At 37.5% G+C, this 24,628-nt stretch overlaps 1 protein-coding gene across 1 annotated transcript in view; it reads left to right on the forward strand.

Annotated features, from left to right (window-relative positions):
* Positions 1-19,657: 19,657 nt before the first annotated feature.
* The window catches only part of BBOX1 (gamma-butyrobetaine hydroxylase 1), a 268,381-nt gene continuing 263,410 nt past the window's right edge, over positions 19,658-24,628 (forward strand). Inside the window, exon 1 of the mRNA XM_053720388.1 lies at positions 19,658-19,790. The gene's annotated coding sequence lies outside the window, so the exon portion shown is untranslated. The remainder of the gene's footprint in view (positions 19,791-24,628) is intronic.

A 24,628-nucleotide genomic window follows, 5' to 3' on the forward strand; every position in this document is an offset into this window, starting at 1 on the left:
GGAAAAAACCTTCCATGCAAGTTCATTTTTATAATAACTCCTCAGGGTGCACAGTCTTTTAGCACACTATACCCCTTTCACAAAGAAAAAATATCCTGAAGCATATCAGTCTGACCCTGCCCAATGACAGTCCAGCGCCGAAATACCAGGCAATTCTTCTCTGAACAAGGGAAGCAACAACCCCAGACGATCGTTTCGGCCTTCTATGGGCCTCGTCAGTGAGGTGCAGTTGTATCTCTCTAAGGGCAAGTGTGCATGGAGTCCACGTCTGGTTTCCCCATTACTCTTAGGGTGACCTAAGAGCATTTACATAAAACACAATGAAAGAACAGCACTCCATGAGATAGAACAGAAGCTGGAAAAAACCTTCCATGCATGTCCATTTTTATAATAACTCCTCAGGGTGCACAGTCTTTTAGCACACTATACCCCTTTCACAAAGAAAAAATATCCTGAAGCATATCAGTCTGACCCTGCCCAATGACAGTCCAGCGCCGAAATACCAGGCAATTCTTCTCTGAACAAGGGAAGCAACAACCCCAGACGATCGTTTCGGCCTTCTATGGGCCTCGTCAGTGAGGTGCAGTTGTATCTCTCTAAGGGCAAGTGTGCATGGAGTCCACGTCTGGTTTCCCCATTACTCTTAGGGTGACCTAAGAGCATTTACATAAAACACAATGAAAGAACAGCACTCCATGAGATAGAACAGAAGCTGGAAAAAACCTTCCATGCATGTCCATTTTTATAATAACTCCTCAGGGTGCACAGTCTTTTAGCACACTATACCCCTTTCACAAAGAAAAAATATCCTGAAGCATATCAGTCTGACCCTGCCCAATGACAGTCCAGCGCCGAAATACCAGGCAATTCTTCTCTGAACAAGGGAAGCAACAACCCCAGACGATCGTTTCGGCCTTCTATGGGCCTCGTCAGTGAGGTGCAGTTGTATCTCTCTAAGGGCAAGTGTGCATGGAGTCCACGTCTGGTTTCCCCATTACTCTTAGGGTGACCTAAGAGCATTTACATAAAACACAATGAAAGAACAGCACTCCATGAGATAGAACAGAAGCTGGAAAAAACCTTCCATGCATGTCCATTTTTATAATAACTCCTCAGGGTGCACAGTCTTTTAGCACACTATACCCCTTTCGCAAAGAAAAAATATCCTGAAGCATATCAGTCTGACCCTGCCCAATGACAGTCCAGCGCCGAAATACCAGGCAATTCTTCTCTGAACAAGGGAAGCAACAACCCCAGACGATCGTTTCGGCCTTCTATGGGCCTCGTCAGTGAGGTGCAGTTGTATCTCTCTAAGGGCAAGTGTGCATGGAGTCCACGTCTGGTTTCCCCATTACTCTTAGGGTGACCTAAGAGCATTTACATAAAACACAATGAAAGAACAGCACTCCATGAGATAGAACAGAAGCTGGAAAAAACCTTCCATGCATGTCCATTTTTATAATAACTCCTCAGGGTGCACAGTCTTTTAGCACACTATACCCCTTTCACAAAGAAAAAATATCCTGAAGCATATCAGTCTGACCCTGCCCAATGACAGTCCAGCGCCGAAATACCAGGCAATTCTTCTCTGAACAAGGGAAGCAACAACCCCAGACGATCGTTTCGGCCTTCTATGGGCCTCGTCAGTGAGGTGCAGTTGTATCTCTCTAAGGGCAAGTGTGCATGGAGTCCACGTCTGGTTTCCCCATTACTCTTAGGGTGACCTAAGAGCATTTACATAAAACACAATGAAAGAACAGCACTCCATGAGATAGAACAGAAGCTGGAAAAAACCTTCCATGCATGTCCATTTTTATAATAACTCCTCAGGGTGCACAGTCTTTTAGCACACTATACCCCTTTCGCAAAGAAAAAATATCCTGAAGCATATCAGTCTGACCCTGCCCAATGACAGTCCAGCGCCGAAATACCAGGCAATTCTTCTCTGAACAAGGGAAGCAACAACCCCAGACGATCGTTTCGGCCTTCTATGGGCCTCGTCAGTGAGGTGCAGTTGTATCTCTCTAAGGGCAAGTGTGCATGGAGTCCACGTCTGGTTTCCCCATTACTCTTAGGGTGACCTAAGAGCATTTACATAAAACACAATGAAAGAACAGCACTCCATGAGATAGAACAGAAGCTGGAAAAAACCTTCCATGCATGTCCATTTTTATAATAACTCCTCAGGGTGCACAGTCTTTTAGCACACTATACCCCTTTCACAAAGAAAAAATATCCTGAAGCATATCAGTCTGACCCTGCCCAATGACAGTCCAGCGCCGAAATACCAGGCAATTCTTCTCTGAACAAGGGAAGCAACAACCCCAGACGATCGTTTCGGCCTTCTATGGGCCTCGTCAGTGAGGTGCAGTTGTATCTCTCTAAGGGCAAGTGTGCATGGAGTCCACGTCTGGTTTCCCCATTACTCTTAGGGTGACCTAAGAGCATTTACATAAAACACAATGAAAGAACAGCACTCCATGAGATAGAACAGAAGCTGGAAAAAACCTTCCATGCATGTCCATTTTTATAATAACTCCTCAGGGTGCACAGTCTTTTAGCACACTATACCCCTTTCACAAAGAAAAAATATCCTGAAGCATATCAGTCTGACCCTGCCCAATGACAGTCCAGCGCCGAAATACCAGGCAATTCTTCTCTGAACAAGGGAAGCAACAACCCCAGACGATCGTTTCGGCCTTCTATGGGCCTCGTCAGTGAGGTGCAGTTGTATCTCTCTAAGGGCAAGTGTGCATGGAGTCCACGTCTGGTTTCCCCATTACTCTTAGGGTGACCTAAGAGCATTTACATAAAACACAATGAAAGAACAGCACTCCATGAGATAGAACAGAAGCTGGAAAAAACCTTCCATGCATGTCCATTTTTATAATAACTCCTCAGGGTGCACAGTCTTTTAGCACACTATACCCCTTTCGCAAAGAAAAAATATCCTGAAGCATATCAGTCTGACCCTGCCCAATGACAGTCCAGCGCCGAAATACCAGGCAATTCTTCTCTGAACAAGGGAAGCAACAACCCCAGACGATCGTTTCGGCCTTCTATGGGCCTCGTCAGTGAGGTGCAGTTGTATCTCTCTAAGGGCAAGTGTGCATGGAGTCCACGTCTGGTTTCCCCATTACTCTTAGGGTGACCTAAGAGCATTTACATAAAACACAATGAAAGAACAGCACTCCATGAGATAGAACAGAAGCTGGAAAAAACCTTCCATGCATGTCCATTTTTATAATAACTCCTCAGGGTGCACAGTCTTTTAGCACACTATACCCCTTTCACAAAGAAAAAATATCCTGAAGCATATCAGTCTGACCCTGCCCAATGACAGTCCAGCGCCGAAATACCAGGCAATTCTTCTCTGAACAAGGGAAGCAACAACCCCAGACGATCGTTTCGGCCTTCTATGGGCCTCGTCAGTGAGGTGCAGTTGTATCTCTCTAAGGGCAAGTGTGCATGGAGTCCACGTCTGGTTTCCCCATTACTCTTAGGGTGACCTAAGAGCATTTACATAAAACACAATGAAAGAACAGCACTCCATGAGATAGAACAGAAGCTGGAAAAAACCTTCCATGCATGTCCATTTTTATAATAACTCCTCAGGGTGCACAGTCTTTTAGCACACTATACCCCTTTCACAAAGAAAAAATATCCTGAAGCATATCAGTCTGACCCTGCCCAATGACAGTCCAGCGCCGAAATACCAGGCAATTCTTCTCTGAACAAGGGAGGCAACAACCCCAGACGATCGTTTCGGCCTTCTATGGGCCTCGTCAGTGAGGTGCAGTTGTATCTCTCTAAGGGCAAGTGTGCATGGAGTCCACGTCTGGTTTCCCCATTACTCTTAGGGTGACCTAAGAGCATTTACATAAAACACAATGAAAGAACAGCACTCCATGAGATAGAACAGAAGCTGGAAAAAACCTTCCATGCATGTCCATTTTTATAATAACTCCTCAGGGTGCACAGTCTTTTAGCACACTATACCCCTTTCACAAAGAAAAAATATCCTGAAGCATATCAGTCTGACCCTGCCCAATGACAGTCCAGCGCCGAAATACCAGGCAATTCTTCTCTGAACAAGGGAAGCAACAACCCCAGACGATCGTTTCGGCCTTCTATGGGCCTCGTCAGTGAGGTGCAGTTGTATCTCTCTAAGGGTAAGTGTGCATGGAGTCCACGTCTCGTTTCCCCATTACTCTTAGGGTGACCTAAGAGCATTTACATAAAACACAATGAAAGAACAGCACTCCATGAGATAGAACAGAAGCTGGAAAAATGGTACATGGTCTAAAAAATAAAACTTACCAGGATAGGCTCAATGACCTAAATATGTATAGCTTAGAGGAGAGAAGGGAAAGAGGTGATATGATAGCAACTTTCAAGTACATTAAAGGGTTTAGTAAAACTGAGGTTGTGGGTATTTTACATAAAATGGAAAATTCAAGAACAAGGGGTCATGAGCTCAAGCTAAAGGGTAGTAGATTCAGGAGTAATTTTAGGAAGCACTTCTTAACAGAAAGAGTGATTGATTTATGGAATAAACTTCCTCAAGAGGTAGTAGCAACAAACACTGTGGGGGACTTTAAAAATGCATGGGACAAGCATAGGGCTATCCTACAAACTAGATAAGTTTATACTGTTAGGTAAGGTCGGGCAGACTTGCTGGGCCTATGGCTCTTATCTGCCGTCATCTATGTTTCTATGTTTCTAAATAATTCCTATTTAAAACTAAATACTTACCTGTAAAATAAACCCTAAGCTAGCTACAATATAACTAATAGTTACATTGTAGCTAGCTTAGGGTTTATTTTTATTTTACAGGCAAGTTTGTATTTATTTTAACTAGGTAGAATAGTTACTAAATAGTTATTAACTATTTAATAACTACCTAGCTAAAATAAATACAAATTGACCTGTAAAATAAAACCTAACCTAAGTTACACTAACACCTAACACTACACTACAATTAAATAAATTCCTTACATAAAATACATTAAATTAGCTAAATCACACAAAAAAACAAACACTAAATTACAGAAACTAAAAAACAAATTACAAGATCTTTAAACTAATTACGCCTAATCTAATAGCCCTATCAAAATAAAAAAAAGCCCACCCAAAAAAAAACTAAACTAAACTACCAATAGCCCTTAAAAGGGCCTTTTGTGGGGCATTGCCCCAAAGAAATCATCTCTTTTACCTGTAAAAAAAATACAAACAACCCCCCAAACAGTAAAACCCACCACCCACCCAACCAACCCCCCAAATAAAAGCCTAACTAAAAAAAACTAAGCTCCCCATTGCCCTGAAAAGGGCATTTGGATGGGCATTGCTCTTAAAAGGGCATTTAGCTCTGATGCTGCCCAAAGCCCTAACCCAAAAAATAAACCCACCCAATAAACCGTTAAAAAATCCTAACACTAACCCCCAAAGATTCACTTACTGGGAAAAGTCTTCATCCAAGCGGCAAGATGTCCTCAACGAAGCCGGCAGAAGCGATCCTCCAGAAGGGCAGAAGTGGTCCTCCAGACGGGCAGAAGTCTTCATTACTAATGATAGTAATTTTATTTAGATTTATTTAAATTATATGTAAGTTAGGGGGTGTTAGGGTTAGACTTAGGTTTAAAGGGTTAATAAATTTAGAATAGTGGCGGCGACGTTGGGGACAGCATATTAGGGGTTAATAAATGTAGGTAGGTGGCAGCGATGTTGGGAGCAGCAGATTAGGGGTTAATAAATATAATGTAGGTGGCGGCGATGTCCGGAGCGGAAGATTAGGGGTTAATAAGTATAATGTAGGTGGGGGCGATGTTAGGGGCGGCAGATTAGAGGTTAATAATATTTAACTAGTGTTTGTGAGGCGCGAGTGCGGCGGTTTAGGGGTTAATATGTTTATTCTAGTGGCGGCGATGTCCGAAGCGGCAGATTAGGAGTTAATAATTTTATGTTAGTGTTTGAGATGCGGGAGGGCCTCGGTTCAGGGGTTAATAGATAGTTTATGGGTGTTAGTGTACTTTTTAGCACTTTAGTTATGAGTTTTATGCTACGGCTTTGTAGTGTAAAACTCATAACTACTGACTTTAAAATGCGTTAGTAATCTTGACGGGATAGGGTGTACCGCTCGCTTTTTGGCCTCCCAGGACAAACTCGTAATACCAGCGCTATGGAAGTCCCATAGAAAAAAGGCTTTACAAAATTTACGTAAGTCGGTTTGCGTTAAGGCCAAAAAAGTGTGCGGTACACCTATACCTGCAAAACTCGTAAATACCAGCGGGCGTAAAAAAAAGCAGCGTTATGACCTGTTAACGCTGCTTTTTCACCTTACAGCAAAACTCGTACTCTAGGCGTATATTTGCTAACACTTTAAAAAAAATCAAAATCACATATATACTGCTAGGCATATAGTATCACTATAAGACTTGTGGGAAGAAAAATGCAAATTAGACCAAAATCACAAGTTTACATATATAATACTTGCACTGCTGCAGTTCATATAGAACATTCTGGGTACTCATATGTCCAAAGACACGCTCCGGATAAGAAGTTCCACTAATGCACAAATATCTGCAAACAGTTCTGGGCACTTAAGTAACGACAAAGGGGTCGATTTATCAAAGGCTTTCGCCAGCCTTTGAACCCCTACGGCTGCAGGTTCTCACAAGAGAACCTGCACACCCTATTTAACAAGCAGCAGTCATCAGACTGCTGCTTGTTAAAGCCTTTCGCCAATTCAACAGTGGCAAAATTCAATCTCCGTGGTCTAGTCTGACCAAGGAGATTGACAGCTCCTGCCCGCATGTGATTGGCTGTGCGCAGGCAGGGGGCGGGATTGCACGAGAGCGCAAAATAGCGCTCGCATGCAATGGTAAATTCCTCCAGAGGCGAGCTGAGGGGGATAGGGCGAGTAAATGCGCCCCAGTCCGCCTAAGCTTTGATAAATCGACCACAAATTTTAAGACTATTTCCAAGATATGCCTTTCATATTGATTCCTATAAAAATAGATGGGAACAAGCATTAATAAATTGTTAATACATTTTAGTTGCAATGATGTTAGATTATGAGAATGAAATCTTGACTGAACTTGATACACAAACTAATGAATGGAATAAAAAACTCAATAAAATTGAGGCATTGGATAAATTCAAGGCAGCCTATAAGGAAATGACAGGAGTTGAATAAGAGAGAAACAAAAATAATTGAAACAAAATGTAGTAAAATGAAGTTAGATTTGAAAGATTTTGAGAAAGGCAGGGTATTTACATAGGATGAAACCCAGGTGGAGACCTGTTGATACTTCACCACCAACTAAATTAATACAATGTTATTGCATTAAATTTGTATTACGCACTTGGTAATTATGTACTGTAATTCTATTTAGTGGTACTTTTAATGTACATTTTCGCCACTGAATTTATTAGAGTTTTGTATTGACAAATTGTGTTCATGTCTTATGTATTGAGAATTTCTTATATTTATTTATGTTGTATAAATGTCCTTTGGTGAATACAGTGTTTTCTTTTTTATAAGGGAAGACAAATGTTTCTCCAAATATTCACTTTTGAAGAGATATTTTGCTGCAAGCATAAGCCTTAATCTGACAGGAACAAATCTGAATACAAACACAAAAATGATTGTGATCTTCAGAAACATTTTTTTACAATACTGGATGCAAAATATTATAAATCATTACTAAAAAAAAATGTAGTTCCTTTGAAACGTATCACTGTTACAGAACTGCTCCATGGCTACTCCAGTTATCTCCGTCCCCCCTTACAGATGGGAATGAGAGAGGTGGGGCTTCTACACACACATCATCATATGATCACTGCTCCCCCCTTTTTCCTCCCTAAAAGTGCATTCAAACACTGACTTCTCCGGGAGAGGGGAATACATTTTCGTTTAGTTTTTTTTTTAGTACCCCAATACAGCCCCTATCACCTCACTACAGCCCCTATCCCCCCACTACAGCCCCTATCCCCCAACTACAACCCCTATCCCCCAACTACAACCCCTATCCACCCACTACATCCCCTATCCTCCCACTACATCCCCTATCCTCCCACTACATCCCCTATCCTCCCACTACAGTCCCTATACCCCACTTCAGCCCTATACCATCAATACAGCTCCTATCTCCCAATACAGCTCCTATCCCCCAATACAGCTCCTATCCCCAATACAGCTCCTATCCCCCAATACAGCTCCTATGCCCTCACTACAGACTGTATCCCATCACAACAGCCCCTATACCCCAATACAGCTCCTATCCCCTCACTACAGACAATATACCCCACTACAGCCTCTATCCTCTCACTACAGCTAATATCCCCTTATTTAGTTTTTTTTCAGTGGCATGATTTAGTAGTGAAAATGATTAGTGCCCCCCCAGTTTTGACTGTGGTATCTTATGTGCCCCCCCCCCTATATATTGTTCCTAGAGTCGCCACTGCTTCTAACAATGGATACTTCCACGAATGAACAACAGCAGCCATATTACAGAGTTTGAATATATATCGTATATACAAACACACACACTATATTCTACCTAAAACTGCTGCCGATGCTCAATACCTTCAAGGCTATACCACTATACAGACCAATATCTGGAACTACAAGTTTCACAATCCTTGTGCTGAGTGTATCTTCAAAATGTGTCAAAATATTGCTTTACTGTGCATCTTCAAAAAGCAATCACTGCTTGATTTTTAACCAAAGAAACAACATGCTACACAATAAGATATATCTAGATGCTACATTTCCACAATACTGGAGTATAAGGGAATTAATTTCCTATTTCGCCCTTACATTACATAAATAACCTAGAATAACAACCATTCAACTTTTAAATTAACACACAGACATATAGCTTGGTAGAAAGATGGGTCACTGTCACATTTATTAAACAATAACATTATTAGCAAAAATTTACTTTAACTAATTATTTTGCATAATTTTAAACCAGGTGGCGGCAACTTGAGTACCAAACCTAACCCCAGATGGTCAAGGCCTATTCAGTACCTGCAGCGGAGCACTGTTGCTCCACTCGATGGCAGAGGATTAGATGTTTAGTGGAGCTTTTTGACCTGTGCGTCAATGAGAGGAGAACCCTTAGACTAGCACCTACTGGGTGTCACTCCTCCCTGTGTCTCTGGGCAATCACTCTGCACCCTCTCTGCTCCTCCCAGGGTCATGACCAACCGACTGGCTAAGACATAACACATTACAGACCTATAGTGCAACGTATAATGAGCAAGTCGTACAACAAGCACGATTGCCTTCAATAGTGGTCTTGAAAGTGATTTTCATTAAACACTGCTAATATTTACAAAGGTCCCTGCATACAATGTACTGAAGTACAGGTGCAGAATTTTGGTTTAAGTTTGTGGAACAGCAGAAACTATCCATGTATGTGAAGTGGATAATATCCTATAATGCAAAGTGATGATCCCTGATCCAGAACACAGAGTAGAAATGATGGCTCTAAGTGAATATATATTAAAGGGACAGTAAACAACAAAAATGCTATTGTTCATAACCAACACTGCTATATAATTATACTTTTTACCTTTATGAATACCTTGTATCTAAGACTCTGTAGACTGCCTCCTTATCTAAGATCTTTGGACAGACTTGCATTTCAGGCAATTATTGCTCACTGGGAAAGAGCACTATGTTATCTATATGGCACACATGAACAACAGATGTCTATGAGTAAGGCTATGGCAAGCCAAAACACGTAAACCGCCTGCAGGTCTCATGAAGCATTTTAAATATTAATTGATGGAGAATGCATTAGGACTTTAACTAACTTTCATCAACTCATTGGTGCCCCTGAGCAGGTTTTTTTTTTTTTACAATACCGGGGCCGGCAGATTCCACCTGGTGAGGTGAGGTGCCGATCGACAAGTAAACAAGCACGCTACAGCAGCAAGCATCAAATGTTGTGAACAACTAGCACCCTGGCAGAACATGCTGGAGATTTATGTGAGAACAGCTTAAGCTGCCAGTTTGGAAACTTGTGACAAATAGCAACAATTTAGCTATAGGTGCTGTTTGTGCTAAATATTGAATATGGCATTCTGTGAATGACTGTACACATACCCGGGCTTGATATGTGGCTTTGTGATTACACATATGTATTTAACAGTGCTTAAAGGCTCATTTTAACTGGTAGCAGTTGAGAGCAACCTTTTTTGTCTATAATTAAGCACATGAACAACAGTATATGTTATTAGCTATTCATATCCAGACTGTGAGATAATAGAAGGACTGCAGAGTCTTAGAAATCAGCCTATAAGCCTACCTAGGTTTAGCCTTTAACAAAAAATACTAAGAGAAAAGAGCAAATTTGATGATAAAAGTAAATCGGAAAGTTGTTTAAAATGACATACCTTATCTGAATCATGAAAGTTTAATTTGGATATTACTGTCCCTTTAAGGAACATTGTATCACTTTTTCTCTACTGATACAAGTGAATATAATAAGGAACACTGTGTCAGTCTAAGAACATAGATCTGGAAACATAATATTAACAAGCATAGATAATCCCTGTATTACCCATCCCCCAGTTTTGCATAACCAGCAGTTATAATAATATACTTTTTACCTATGTGATTATCTTGTATCTAAGTCTCTGCAGACTGCCCCCTTATTTCAGTTCTTTTGACAAACTTGCATTTTAGCCAATCAATGCTGACTCCTAGGTAACTCCATTGGAGTGAGCACAAAGTCATCAATATGGCACACCTGAACTAGCACCATCTAGCTGTAAAAAACTGTCAAAATACACTGAGATAAGATGCAGCCTTCAATGGATTAAAAATTAGCATATGAGTCTACCTAGGTTTAGCTTTCAACAAAGAATATAAAGAGAACAAAGCAAATTTGATTATATTAAAATGACATGCCCTATCTGTATCATGAAAATTTAAGTTTGACTAGACTGTCCCTTTAAAGGACTCTATACATTCTGTATAAACCATACATTGGCAATATATTTTTATCAATAAATATTGTATTTATATGACTGTGCTGTTGTTGTCTCCTCCATTTTTGTATTTTTAGCTATGGATTAACATATAAGCCAAGTCTTAATATTTTTAAAACAAATCCCTTTTACTGCAATTATTTTTCAACAGCCAAGCTCCACCCACCATTTGCCTTATTTGGAGGAGCCAATCAGGGCTTTAGTCCGCAGATAACAAGGCTAACCACAGTTGTAAAGTTAGTAAAAACTGAAATGTTTTGCAGTTGTGATCAGTTAAAGCCATTTAGGGACAAATATGTATCAGGGTTCTAGCCTTGAGAAGTTAACAGGGTATCTGTTGGCGCTCTACAAATACCTGATAATAATAAATAATAATAATAATAATAAGGGTACATTTCATGGTCTGAGAGTTAGAAATTGCTCTATTTTCAGAGTTAAATGGACATAAAACCCCCAAAAAATCTTGATTCAGATAGAACATACAATTTTACTTTCAAATTTACTTCTATTATCAAATTTTCTTTGTTGTTTGTTATTCTTTGTTGAAAAGCAGGGAGGTAAGCTCATAAGTGTGCACGTGTCTACAGCACTATATGGCAGCAGTTTTGCAGCAATGTTATACATTAGCAAGAGCACTAGATGGCAGCACTATTTCCTGTCATGTAGTGCTTTAGGCATGAGCACGCTACCTATCTAGACATCTCTTCAACAAAGAATAACATGAGAACAAAGCAAATTTGCTAATAGAAGTAAATTAAAATATTTTTAAAAATTGTATTCTCTATCAGAATAATGAAAAAACTTGGGTTTCATGTCCCTCTAAATTATAGATGAAAAGGGAGAAAAATAAGTAATGAAATGATATATTGCAAAGTTGTTTATATATAACTAAACATTTTATTTACTTTTGACAGTTTTTTTTAAACTATCAAGGTGTACTGTACCTTTAAAAGAAATAAAAATACAATTTGAAAACAATTGCAGTGCACTGCAAATCTGATTTTTTTTTTGCAGTCAATTTGCTTTTAGCAAAAATGCTTCTTCAAATAGTTAAAACAGCTTCATAAAAATGTTATGTAATAGCCTGCACCATAAAACGAAAAATGACCCTGCAATGCAGATTTTTCCATTTCTTTATAAGTCTGTCCTACAAGATTTCATGCTGTAAAAAACAAGCTTAGCCAAAATAATTGTCAAATCCATAAAAATGTTTTAGTTATGCTTTTTTCTATACTAAGCTCAAATATTCACAATATACCTTTATTGTACATTTAATGGAAACAAAATGCCGATACTATTTCATTGTTAAAGTGGAATTATATGTTGGTGAGCAGAGAATGCAACATATGAACCTTACAACAAAATACATAAATGGGAATTTAGCCTTTGTGCTGGGAGTAAATTAGTGCTTCATTTTAGGTCATAGTTGTAGGATTATGGGAACATAAAGTTTATATGTTAAGACTGTATCCTCAGGAAATATATTACACACACGGGTTACTAATCGTTCTGCCGTATGTGGTGGGCAGTTGCTGAGTACTTAATTTGTTCTCTACCTTAAGACAAGAGCCTTGTGCACATGTAGACAGCTGAGGATTCACACTTTAGAAGTTTACTAATGGATTATGATGAAAATGTCACTATCAATATATAAATCTCACTTGGCCTAATCTCTGCCTGGGTAACCACAAGCTCAGGCACTAAAAGAAAAGGTACATTTATTAAATAAATATTCTAGGTTTTTTTTATATATATTATTCTTATAGTTGGGATTTTAAAATGTATTCATGTTCCTGTTCCAATAAAAAAAAATAGATTAGGGTTAATTTTGGACAAATCTCTTTTAAGGGCAGTGAAAAATAGCTGAATGTCCTTTTAAGGGCAATGCCCATATAAAGGTCCTTTTCCGGGCAATGGGTAGATTAGGTTTATTAGTATTAGATTTTTTTTTATTTTGGGGGGTTTGGTGAGTGGGTTTTTTATTGTTACTAAGTTATTTATAAATACATAGAACATATTTTGCTATGTGAAGAACATTGGAATGTGAAATATTTACATTAAATACATAGTTAAACCCTTTATTAAAAAGGAATATTGCATAAATATGTTTTCTTAGGTCTTCATCTACTTAACTGCAAAGGACTCCAATGTGTATATATATAAAGAACCACAAACCTGCACAACGAAGCGCTCCTAGTAATCCACCCAGTGTGTTCTGCTGAGAAAGCGGCTCTGTAGGAGGAAGGGCGGAATTCACAATCCCTTACTGGTAGGCAGCTGATTTCGGCGTGTCTATTTCACACGCTAGTAACAGCATAAATCTAAAGAAAGAAAAAAGCGCTCAAAGCCCACAATGTCTAAAAGATACAGAAAGTTTATTGGGACACTTAAAAACATTAAAGTCCTATAAAGGACATATTGTAATCCAGGTTATAATGCAGGTGCACAGAGCAGACATGTTTCGTGCTCAAACAGCACTTGTTCACTGCTTACCTGTGCACCTGCAGATGCCTGCCTTTTAATTTGAAAAATTTAAAGCGGTATTTTACATATATATAACCTGTATCTCTCTATTATTGTATATAAGTTAATACAACATATTTAGATTTACTATAAATAAACATGTTATATAGGAACCAAAAAAACTTTCTGAACATCATATTTTCAGAGTGATTCTATCCTATGAATCTAGAAAAATACCAATCCTTGTAGTTTTGAATAAAGCTAGTGTATATTAATAAATGCACTTAATAAGCCTAGTAATTATCATAGAGAATTAAAATAGAATATATTTTTTATGGTCAACTTGTTAGATGAAAACATTGATCCCCTATACAAATAGATCTAGATCTCTTCTCGTATTTATCCCTAGAGGATAGCTTGTTTGTAAAGTGAAAATCCAAAAGATTTCTCTTTTGTCTAAACTCATTGCCTATTACCTCCTCTACTCCATATGGGTACAAAATCTATGCCCTGTACTGTTAGTGCATTAACATCGGAATTATGAAAATCCCTAAAGTGTCTCGCTATTGGCGTATCTGACTTTTTATCTTCAATACTACGAAGATGCTCTAAAAAATCTTTCCTTGAGAGGCCTTATGGTTTTACCAGTATACTGCTTGAAACTAATTTTGCATGTTAGGAGATATACTACATGAGTAGTTGAACAATTTATTGAAAATTAATTTTATGCTCTTTATTAGTTACTTATGAAGTTATTATATCCCCTTCAGTCACAAAATTACATGTTCTGCAAAACGGTCTCCTACATTTAAAGAAACCTTTCTTTCTTTGAAGCCAATTCTAATTAGAAATAGGCTTTAACTCTGATGGGGATAGGTAATTTGAGAGAGTCTTGCCTCTTTAAGGTATGAAATTACATCCCTCCTGCATAATTTCTTTTAGGATTGGATCTGAGTGATAGGTATAGAATCTCTAACTATATTACACATTTTATTATACTCCAAACTATAGCTAGTGATACATTTTAGTTTTTTAGAATTAACATTAACGCTTTTATGTCTCTTTGCGTGTAAAAGTTCTTCCCTGGGGATTTTATCCACATTGTTTTTAGCTTTGTTTAATACCTCGTCTGTATACCCCCTACTCTTGAGTCTTTCCAAGGCAACAGTTGCTTGTTTTTGATAGTCCCCTTCAGTTGAGCAATTTCTTTTTATTCTGATCAATTCCCCCTTGGGGATTGCTTTGATCACATGTCTTGGATGACAAGAGTCATGTTTGAGAATTGCATTGCCTGCTGTTGGCTTCCTAAACAGGGTAGTATTTATGCTTTGCTCCTTTTCATCAATAAAGAGGGTCAGATCAAGAAAATTAATTTTGGAAGTATTATGTTCACTCGTAAACTTTATGACACATTCATTGGTATTTAGGTATTGGCAGAATTTCTCAGCTTCTATAGCTTCTCCATCAAAGATAAATAGAAGATCATCTATATATCGAAAAACAATTTGATATTTAAATGGATTCCTATCTCCAAAGACGTGGGACAGCTCCCACCAACCCATAAAAAGGTTGGCGTACAAGGGGGCAGATTTGGCCCCCATAGCTGTCCCACGTCTCTGGAGATAGAAACTACTACCAAACTTTAAAAAATTATGAGTAAGCAGATATTCTATGGCTATTGTCAAAAAAACATTAGTGGCTGAGTCATAATTGCTGTAATGTTCAAGGAAAAATTTAAATGCAGTTATACCTTTCTCATGTTGTATGGATGTGTATAAAGATGATACATCTACAGTAATTAATCTATAAGATGATTTCCAGTGTCTATTATTGAGTTTTCTCAGTAGTGCAGTAGTGTCTTGTATGTAGCTAGGCAAATTTCTCACCAATGGCTGCAAAAAAGTATCAATTAAATCTGCTAGTGATTCATTCAATGAGTTGATGCCTGCTATGATCGGCCTACCTGGGGGCGATATTGGGTCTTTGTGTATTTTTGGAAAATAATGAAGAATAGGAGTAACTGGAAATTCTATAATTAATGCTTCCTGTATAGATTAATTAATGATATTGTTTTGTCTTGCATAATATATTATATCCAATAATTCATCTTTAAATTTCTTAGTAGGGTTATCTCTTAATTTGTCATATACATTCCTATCATTGAGTTGCCTTGTGGCCTCGGCAATGTAATCTTTTCTATCTAATACAACCACATTACCCGATTACCGCCTTTATCCGATTGTCTAATGATTAGTTCTTCATTCTCAAAGACCTTAAAGCTTCTTTCTCTGCATAGGTAAGATTAGCTTTCTGGTTATATTTGGTTTTAGTTTTATTTCTGTTTTTATCATCCAAAAATCTTAGTTTATCCTCAATTGACTTTTGAAAGATATCTAAAATTTTAGGTCTCATTTGTACTGGGTAAAAGGAACTTGTATTTTTATATGTTTAAGAGAAATCCCCCTTCTGTCAGGTAGGCCTATTTTTTCTCCCTGATTATCTTGCTCAAGTTTTTCAAGGTCATATACACTACACCAATCAGCAAATTGTAACTCATCTGTTGCTGTATTATTGGTGCTATATATATATATATATATATATATATATATATATATATATATATATATATATATATATATATATATATATATATATATATATATATATATATATACATACACACATATAAATACATAAGTATACATTTATAGACATATATAAAAACACATACATCTTTAGACATGTTAAATGTTAATGCAATTTGCCTGCCTTTTTTTCTAACTCCTAAGATCTCATATTTCGTGGCCTCCCTAACAGACCAGATTTTGAGGATATCTGAACTAGAGCACAGGTGAAACAATCAGCTGATTAATAAACATGGTTATTTTATCTGCTCTCAGTCTCATCCAAGGAAATCCAGAAAACCTGGCCAGTTGGGGAGGCCTGAGGACAGGTTTGAAAACCAGTGATCTAGAGGCATAATATATTAAGATAATATCAACAGGAGCTTTATATGATGTTACACCAATACTCCCTTATTTTAACTTTATTATTTTAACATATTTTATAATAAAACATTTCAAATAAAAGTTATATTTTAACATTAAAGGGACAGTATACTGTAATATAGTTTTTCCCTTAATGTGTTTACAATTGCTTTTTCTACCAACTGCAGAGTAAAAATGTATGAAAATTAGCTGTTTAAGGTTTATTTCTGTATATTAAATCTCTGATTTTGTGTTTTGAAGCCACAGCCTAATAAAATAGGTTGAGCTTGTAGGTATAATCAGATCTCATTACTGTATCACATTGTGCACATATACCTGCTTCTTTATCTTATATCTGTCCTTAAAACAATCACCAGTACCTTGAGAGAACAATGGAAAATCAACATTTTATTACCTTATCTCTGCTATATCCCACTGGGATTGTAATTTCTTCTGCTGGCTGTGTTTACAAAGCTTATCTATAGCTGGTACGCGCGGCCACAAACTTTCAGAATAGGTGGGGATACCACATGCTAAATCAACCATTTTAAATGCCAATGTAAGGGTAAAGGAGCTACTTGTAAACAAATTAATACACTCCAGCAGGTAAAGTGGATCATTGGGAACAAATTAAAGGGGAGACATTTTTTGAGTAAACTGTCCCTTTAATCTGCCTCACACAAGTCTTGGCACAGAGTGCTAAACAAGCATCCTTAGTTGAAATTATTTTTCCAAACTGTCTACACTATACATTTTAAGCCACATGTTGATCCATTATTCAGATAGAACATGTGATTTTAAACTCTCCAATTTACTTCTATTAGCTAATTTGTTTTGTTCTCTTGGTTGCCTTTGTTGAAATGAATACCTAGGAAGGCTCAGGAGCTGCTGATTGGTGGCTGCACACATGTGCCTCATTTTATTGGCTCAACTGGTGTTCAGCTAGCTCCCAGCAGTGCATTGATGCTTCTTCAACAAAATATAGCTAGATAATGAAAAAATAGATAGAAGTAAATTAGAAAGTTGTTTAAAATTGCATTCTCTACCTGGCTCATGAAAAACAAAATTGGGGTTTCACGTCCCTTTAAGGATCACTTCAGATTTTTAAAATCCCTTTCTCTTCACCCAGTCTCCTCATTTGCTTACCACACCTTTTTTTCATTTACATCCTTGTTTGTCTCCACCTAGGGGTCGATTTATCAAAGGCTTCGCCTGCCTCACAAGAGAACCTGCAGTCCGTATTTATCATCAGACCGCTGCTTCCCTAACCTCTTCTTTACCTCTTAGGTGGAGAATTTCAACCTCCCCTGTCTGCCATCGCTTGATAAATCGAGCCCTATATGACTCTTCATTTTCCTTTCCCAGTTATGTTGCTTTTTTAATACAAAGTGCAGCTTTTTTTGATGATAATGTCATTGCCGTCATTAGTATTTTCATCTACAAGAGGAGGACTAGACATAGGAAGGGGGGGTAGACAAATGTTATCATATGTAAGGAACGTTTATTTGCATTTATTTCCCAACATATTCAAAAAGTTCCCAATCTTTCTACAAATTATTGTCAGGTTTAGGATCTTTTTACCATTGCATATCTTTACTCATCGTGTCCTCTTTTTGACAATAAAATGTAGCACCAGCTAATCTTCACCCCAAGACATGCAAGACTCCAGATCGCTAAATTCAGCCCAGATCTGCATAATCTCTGTCCTAGACAACCACATATTTTTATTTTACTTTTTTTTTACAATACTAAGAAGTCAACAGTAAGTGAAGTGAACCCTATCCCCTTTTTGTCGTTCATTTTACTGCTTCTTATGTAACACTTATGAAAAGCTAAAGTGCAGAAAGTGACAAGTTTTTCTTTGTGGAAAATCGTCATCTAGAGATTTTCCTGTGTTGGCTGCTTTTTTTGGCATCACTGAATGGGAAAATGTGACTTGCTCAAATGGCCTTTGGTTTGCAGCCTTGGCAGAGAATATAGGCCTGCTCCCTTCAGGATATAATGAAAAACAGCGCCTTTAGACAAAAATGTGTGAAACGCAATAGAAAGGAATTTATCAAATAAGATTACAATAAGGAGGAATTAGTTTATATGGTCCAAAACTGGCTAGAAACCCATTATTGTAAAAAAATAGGTGTATCTGAAACCAGTTTTTATGTGGGCAAAGCATTTTAAATAGAATATTCTTTATTTTGGGGGAAACTGGTGGTCATTCTGAATTGACCGCTGGTTCATTTTCAGAGCGTTAATTGCTACCTTAAACTTGCGGTAGCAATAACCAGTCACTTGTAATGGCTGGTTATTTTTCGCACACTCGTAAATGGGAAAATTTGCCAGTTTACAGGTGCGCGATATATTAGCGCTCCACTTGTAATCTAGCTCATAATAGGCAAAATATCTGTATGCAAGTTACATTTAAAGCCATTTAAAATTAAATTTTCCGAGCACAATTTGCAATATCTCCTTTGCTGTAACTAGTTAGTGACAGACAGAGATTGGCTACTGCATTAATCAAGCAATCACTGTGTAAAACATTGTAGAGTTATATGTCTGCATTCCAGACAATGAATTCCACTGGTGAACAGCCAAAAAGATTTCAGTTGCTCTCATCCTATTATGGGGTACCTTGAATTAAATCTTTAAAACTTTAACTAGGTATTGTACCAATTTGCAGGGGTCAAACATACAGTGAAAGAAATTAATAGGTTATTAATTAATAGGTTATTCTCATTCTTAAAGGGACATGACAGTCAAACAATTTCTTTCATGATTCAGATAGAGAATACAATTTTAAACAACATTTCAAATTACTTTTATTACCCAATTTGCTTGATTCTTTAGATATGATTTGTTGAAGAAATAGCTATGCAAAAGGGTGAGCCAATCACCCAAGACATCTATGTACAGCCACTGATCATATTTAGATATGCTTTTCAACAAAGGATATCATGGGGGAAAAAGCAAATGAGATAATATAAGTATATTGGAAAGTTGTTTAACATTGCATGCTCTTTCTAAATCATGGGGAAAAAATGGATTTCATGTTCCTTTAACTGATATAAAATAAATATGCTATGCATTTAAAAAGAGGAGTTGACGGTTTAAATGACAACTTACACCTTGCACTTTGATAGCGCTACACACTATTTGCCACAGGTTACGTGATAGTAAACAAACAGCATGTTCTGCAGAAGCTGCCAGGACCTTTCACCCACTAAAGCTCTCTTCCTCTGTGTCAGCTGCTATACTGTAGGTTGCTCTTGCAAAGGAGACTGCACTGAGGGTTTGTAAGCTGTGGCCTCTCCAAAACAAGGACATTGATTCTGGTGTTTCCAGGTAAAGTACCATCTGTTTACTGGGAGTTAAATGTATTTACTGGACTTCAGTTTGCAACCCTGCAACTGTTTACAGCAATGGCAGATTTATTTTTTTAATCAAAGGTAGCATTTCTGGTTGGTATACATACATAATAAACATCTTGCTCTGAAAGCAGTTTATTGCTTCTTAGTTCTAGTAGAACATCTGCTGCTGCTCTTTAATTATAATTTGCATTAAAGGACATGAAACCCAAAATTTTTCTGTCATGATTCAGATAGAAAATACAATTTTAAACAACTTTCCAATTTACTTCTATTATTTAATTTTTTTTCCTTCTCTTGTTATCATTTGCTGAAAGGTTTATCTAGGCAAGCTCGGGAGCAGCAGAGAACCTAGGTTCTAGCTGTTGATTGGTGGCTGCATATATATATATATATATATATATATATATATATATATATATAATCGATTGTGATTGGCTCACCGAAGTGTTCAGTTAGAAAACAGTAGTGCATTGCTGCTCCTTCAACAAATGATTCCAAGAGAATGAAACAGATTAGATAATAGAAGTAAATTAGAAAGTTGTTTAAAATGGCATTCTCTATCTGAATCATGAAAGAAAAATTGTGGGTTTCATATACATTTAAGATCAGCACTAGAAATGTACACAAGGAATTAATTGTCTTCATTAATATGTAAATTGAAACATTTCAATTCCTTCCATTAACAATGCATTATTAGGGTTGCCACCTTAGTCATGTTTTCCTGGACAATTATGAGTTACACATTTTGCAGGGTGTGCAGAGGGGAACATGAATTGCACCTTTGGACAGCACACAAATAGTGACCTTGGACAGCAGTTTTAATGTTTGTCCCTGCATACCCTGCAGCATGTGTAACTCATAGCTGTCCAGGAAAACATGGCCGAGGGGGCAGCCCTACGCATTATGAAGGGCCAAACTAGGGTTGCCACCTCAGCCATGTATTCCTGGACACTTATGAGTTATACATGTTGCAGGGTGTGCAGGTAGGAACATGAATTTAAAACCTGGACAGCACACAAATAGTGACACTGAACAGCGCTATGTTGCTCTCTGCACACCCTGCAGCATGTATAACTCAGAAGTATCCAGGAAAACATGGCCGAAGTGGCAACCCTAGGCCAACCCCAGTGAGTATCTCCTGCAAGAAGAGCTGAGTTAGCCCTGCACAATGCATAGTTAATGCTGTGTACGATTCACCTAAAATAGGAGAATTGCAGGTGATATGCGGCATTAACTATGCATTGTGCAGGGCTAATTCAGCTCTTCTTACAGGAGATACTCACTGGGTTTGGCCCTTCATAATGCATAGTTAACAAAAGATTTCAAATCACCTGCAATTCATCTCTTTGTGAATAGAGCTTCCATGTGCAACAAGACCTGTGAGCCAATCAGCAGCGTTAGTTGCACAGCCCAACTACACATTTGTTACTGCTGATTGGCTCACAGGCCATCTCTGCTTTGGACCAGTAGTTTTCTATGACTCTGGAGTGGCACTTTTTAGTGTTTAACCCCTTTGTGAGGGTTAAACACATAGACTTGCAGGGTCACTAGTGCTAAAATGACATGCTCTGACAAATTAGAACGTCATGTTTTCACTATAATGGCCCTTTAAACCAGTTTTATAGTTTAAATATATTTTCTGTTTCAAATTTGTAGAAATGTTTTAATCCAGCTTTGCTGTGAATCCAGCACAAATCAGTGCAATTCCGGATTTGCTACTTTAGCTCCACCCCTTCTCTTCTAAAATTCAAGGCTCTACTTAAAGGGACGTGTACTATAAAAGTAGCCTTATTCTCTTATCTTTTGTTGAAAATGCCAAAATGGGAGCACATCAGGGGTGTCAATGACAAAAGGCATATTTACCAATCAGCAGCTAGATCCCAGTAGTGCACTGCTGCTCCTGAGCTTACATAGGTATGCTTTCAACAAAGGATTCCAAGAGAACTGAACAAATGAGATAAAATAAGTAAATTGTAAAGTTGTTTTAAATTGTATGCTCTATCTAAATCAAGACAATAACATTGGGTTTCATATCCATTTAAATGGGACATTCTAATGCATAACTATATGCTCTAGGTTAGTGTTTCTCAACTCCAGTCCCCAGGACCCTTAACAAGCCAGGTTTTCATTATATATATATATAGAGCACAGGTGAAATAATCAGCTGATCAGTAACCATGGTTACTAACCTGCTCTCACCCTTCAGGTGATTATTTCACATGTGCTCTAGTTAAGATATAATGAAACTCTGGCCTGTAAAGAGTCCTGAGGACTGGAGTTGATAAACACTGCTCTAGGGTTCAACACACAGCTAAAGTCCTTCTTGGGACCAGCAAGACACAGCATTTGATTGGTGGCTACCTGTATAGCAGCTCCAAAATGGATGACTGGCCACTTCCTGCTCAGGAAACTTTACCTAATGTATTTAACACCTGTGTATGGGTTAAGAGCAGAGATATCAAATGACACTTTAGAGCAAACAGTTTTTACATTACAGTCCCCTTTCAAAGGAACATGTTAAAATAAAACCTTCTATTTAATCAGAACATTTTATTAATACACAAATGCACTTATTTTATTATGTTTTAACTCTTTCAAAAGGGCTGAACATACTTAAATTTGCAATCTTGGAACAACCCCAAATTTACTGCAGATGTGTATACTCCAGTTACTGTCCATATGCTCGTGTGTCTGCTTCTCATTCACTTACCAGTCAATAGCACATTTAGTTTTGGTGCTGCTTGAGGAACTGCAAAATCTGCCGCTGTTGAACTCCCAACCCCCTAATACAATTTGTAAATTTGCCTCACATATTTCGAAACAGCAGAGGCAAAGGATATACGGAAGAGGCATGCACACCCTCCCACTCAGAGAAATTAAAGGGACACTGAACCCAATTTTTTTTTTATCGTGATTCAGATAGAGCATGCAATTGTAAGCAACTTTCTAATTTACTCCTATTATCAAATTACTTTCATTCTCTTTGTATCTTTATTTGAAATGCAAGAATGTAACTTTAGGTGCCGGCCCATTTTTGGTGAACAACCTGTGTTGTTCTTGCTGATTGGTGGGTAAATTCACCTACCAATAAACAAGTACTTTCCATGGTTCTGAACCAAAAATAGCTTAGATGCCTACTTTTTCAAATAAAGAAAGCAAGAGAACGAAGAAAAATTGTTAATAGGAGTAAATTAGAAAGTTGTTTAAAATTGCATGCACTATCTGAATCACAAAAGAAAAAATTGGGTTCAGTGTCCCTTTAATACATCATTTAGGGAATGTAGGAATGAAACTACATCATAGAACTTCCCTACAAAATTTGCTGCCCCCCTAGTTGATCTAGGCCAAAATATGCCCATATTACCAGCTGTATCCTGATCTAGAATAGCACAAGAACACAATTCCAATGGCTTATTTAACCCTTTTCCCGGTGTTACATACACAGTAAAAGAGGAATTTGTATAAAATATAATACTGTAATAAAATAGTACAATGTCCATTTAAACTAGGACAGATCCAGGTAAGACCACAGCTATCTAAGTCTAATCATACAGGATTGTAAGAGAGACTTTGGAACACATTTAAACACTGTTTTTTCTAAATAGTTTAAGATGATGTTGGTTGAATTTATTGCACACATCTGTGACTAGAGGTGTTAAACCTAAATAGACAGTAACGTCAAAATTAATGTTTCATGATTCAGATAGGGCATGCAATTTAAAACAACTTTCCAATTTACTTTTATCATCAAATTTGCTTTGTTCTCTTGGTATTATTTGTTAAATGCCTAACCTAGGTAGGCCCATAATCTTATTTATAAGCCGTTGAAGGCAGCCTCTTGACAGTTTTTCACAGTTAGACAGTGCTAATTCAGGTGTGTCATATAGATAACATTCTGCTCACTTCCTTGGAGTTATTTATGAGTCCTCACTGATTAGCTAAAATGCAAGTCTGTCAAAATAACTGAGATAAGTGGGCAGTCTACAGAATCTTAGATACAAGGTAATCAAAGAGGAAAAAGTGTATTAAAGGGACAGTCAACACCAGAATTTTTGTTGTTTAAAAAGAAAGATAATCCCTTTATTACCCATTCCCCGGTTTTCCATAACCAGCACTGTTATAGAAATATATTTTTTACCTCTGTGATTATCTTGTATCTAAGCCTCTGCAAATTGCCCCCTTATTTCATTTATATTGACAGACTTGCATTTTAGCCAATCATTACTCACTCCAGGTTAACTTCATGTGCATGAGCTCAATGTTATGTATATGAAACACATGAACTAATGTCCACTAGTGGTCAAATTGCATTCAGATTAGAGAAAGTCTTCAAGGTCTAAGAAATTAGCATATGAACCTCCTAGAATTAGCTTTCAACCAATAATACCAAGAGAACAAAACAAAATTAATGATAAAAGTAAATTGGAAAGTTGTTTAAAATTACATTTCCTATTTAAATCATGAAAGTTTTTTTTTCCTTGACAGTCCCTTTAATATAACTATGCTGGTTATGCAAAACTGGGGAATGGGTAATAAAGGGATTATTTATCTTTTTTAAAGAATACAAATTTTAGAGTAGACTGCCCCTTTAAGCCCTGACAGCGCAACAAGAATATTATTTAGCTATGCATTTATTTTTGCCAATAATAGAGCAGCTACAGTCTTTTATAAACAGATCTCTTTTTAACAGCCTGTGCTTTTTTTGGCATTTCTCCTTGAAATCCCAAATCTAGTAGCTCTATAATAGATGTATAACACATGTTAAAATAGTGTTTTTTTCAGTGTATGATAAAAATTAGTTGTGTTCTAATT

This window comes from Bombina bombina, chromosome 7, assembly GCF_027579735.1.
Source record: "Bombina bombina isolate aBomBom1 chromosome 7, aBomBom1.pri, whole genome shotgun sequence".
NCBI classification, from domain to species: Eukaryota; Metazoa; Chordata; class Amphibia; order Anura; family Bombinatoridae; genus Bombina; species Bombina bombina.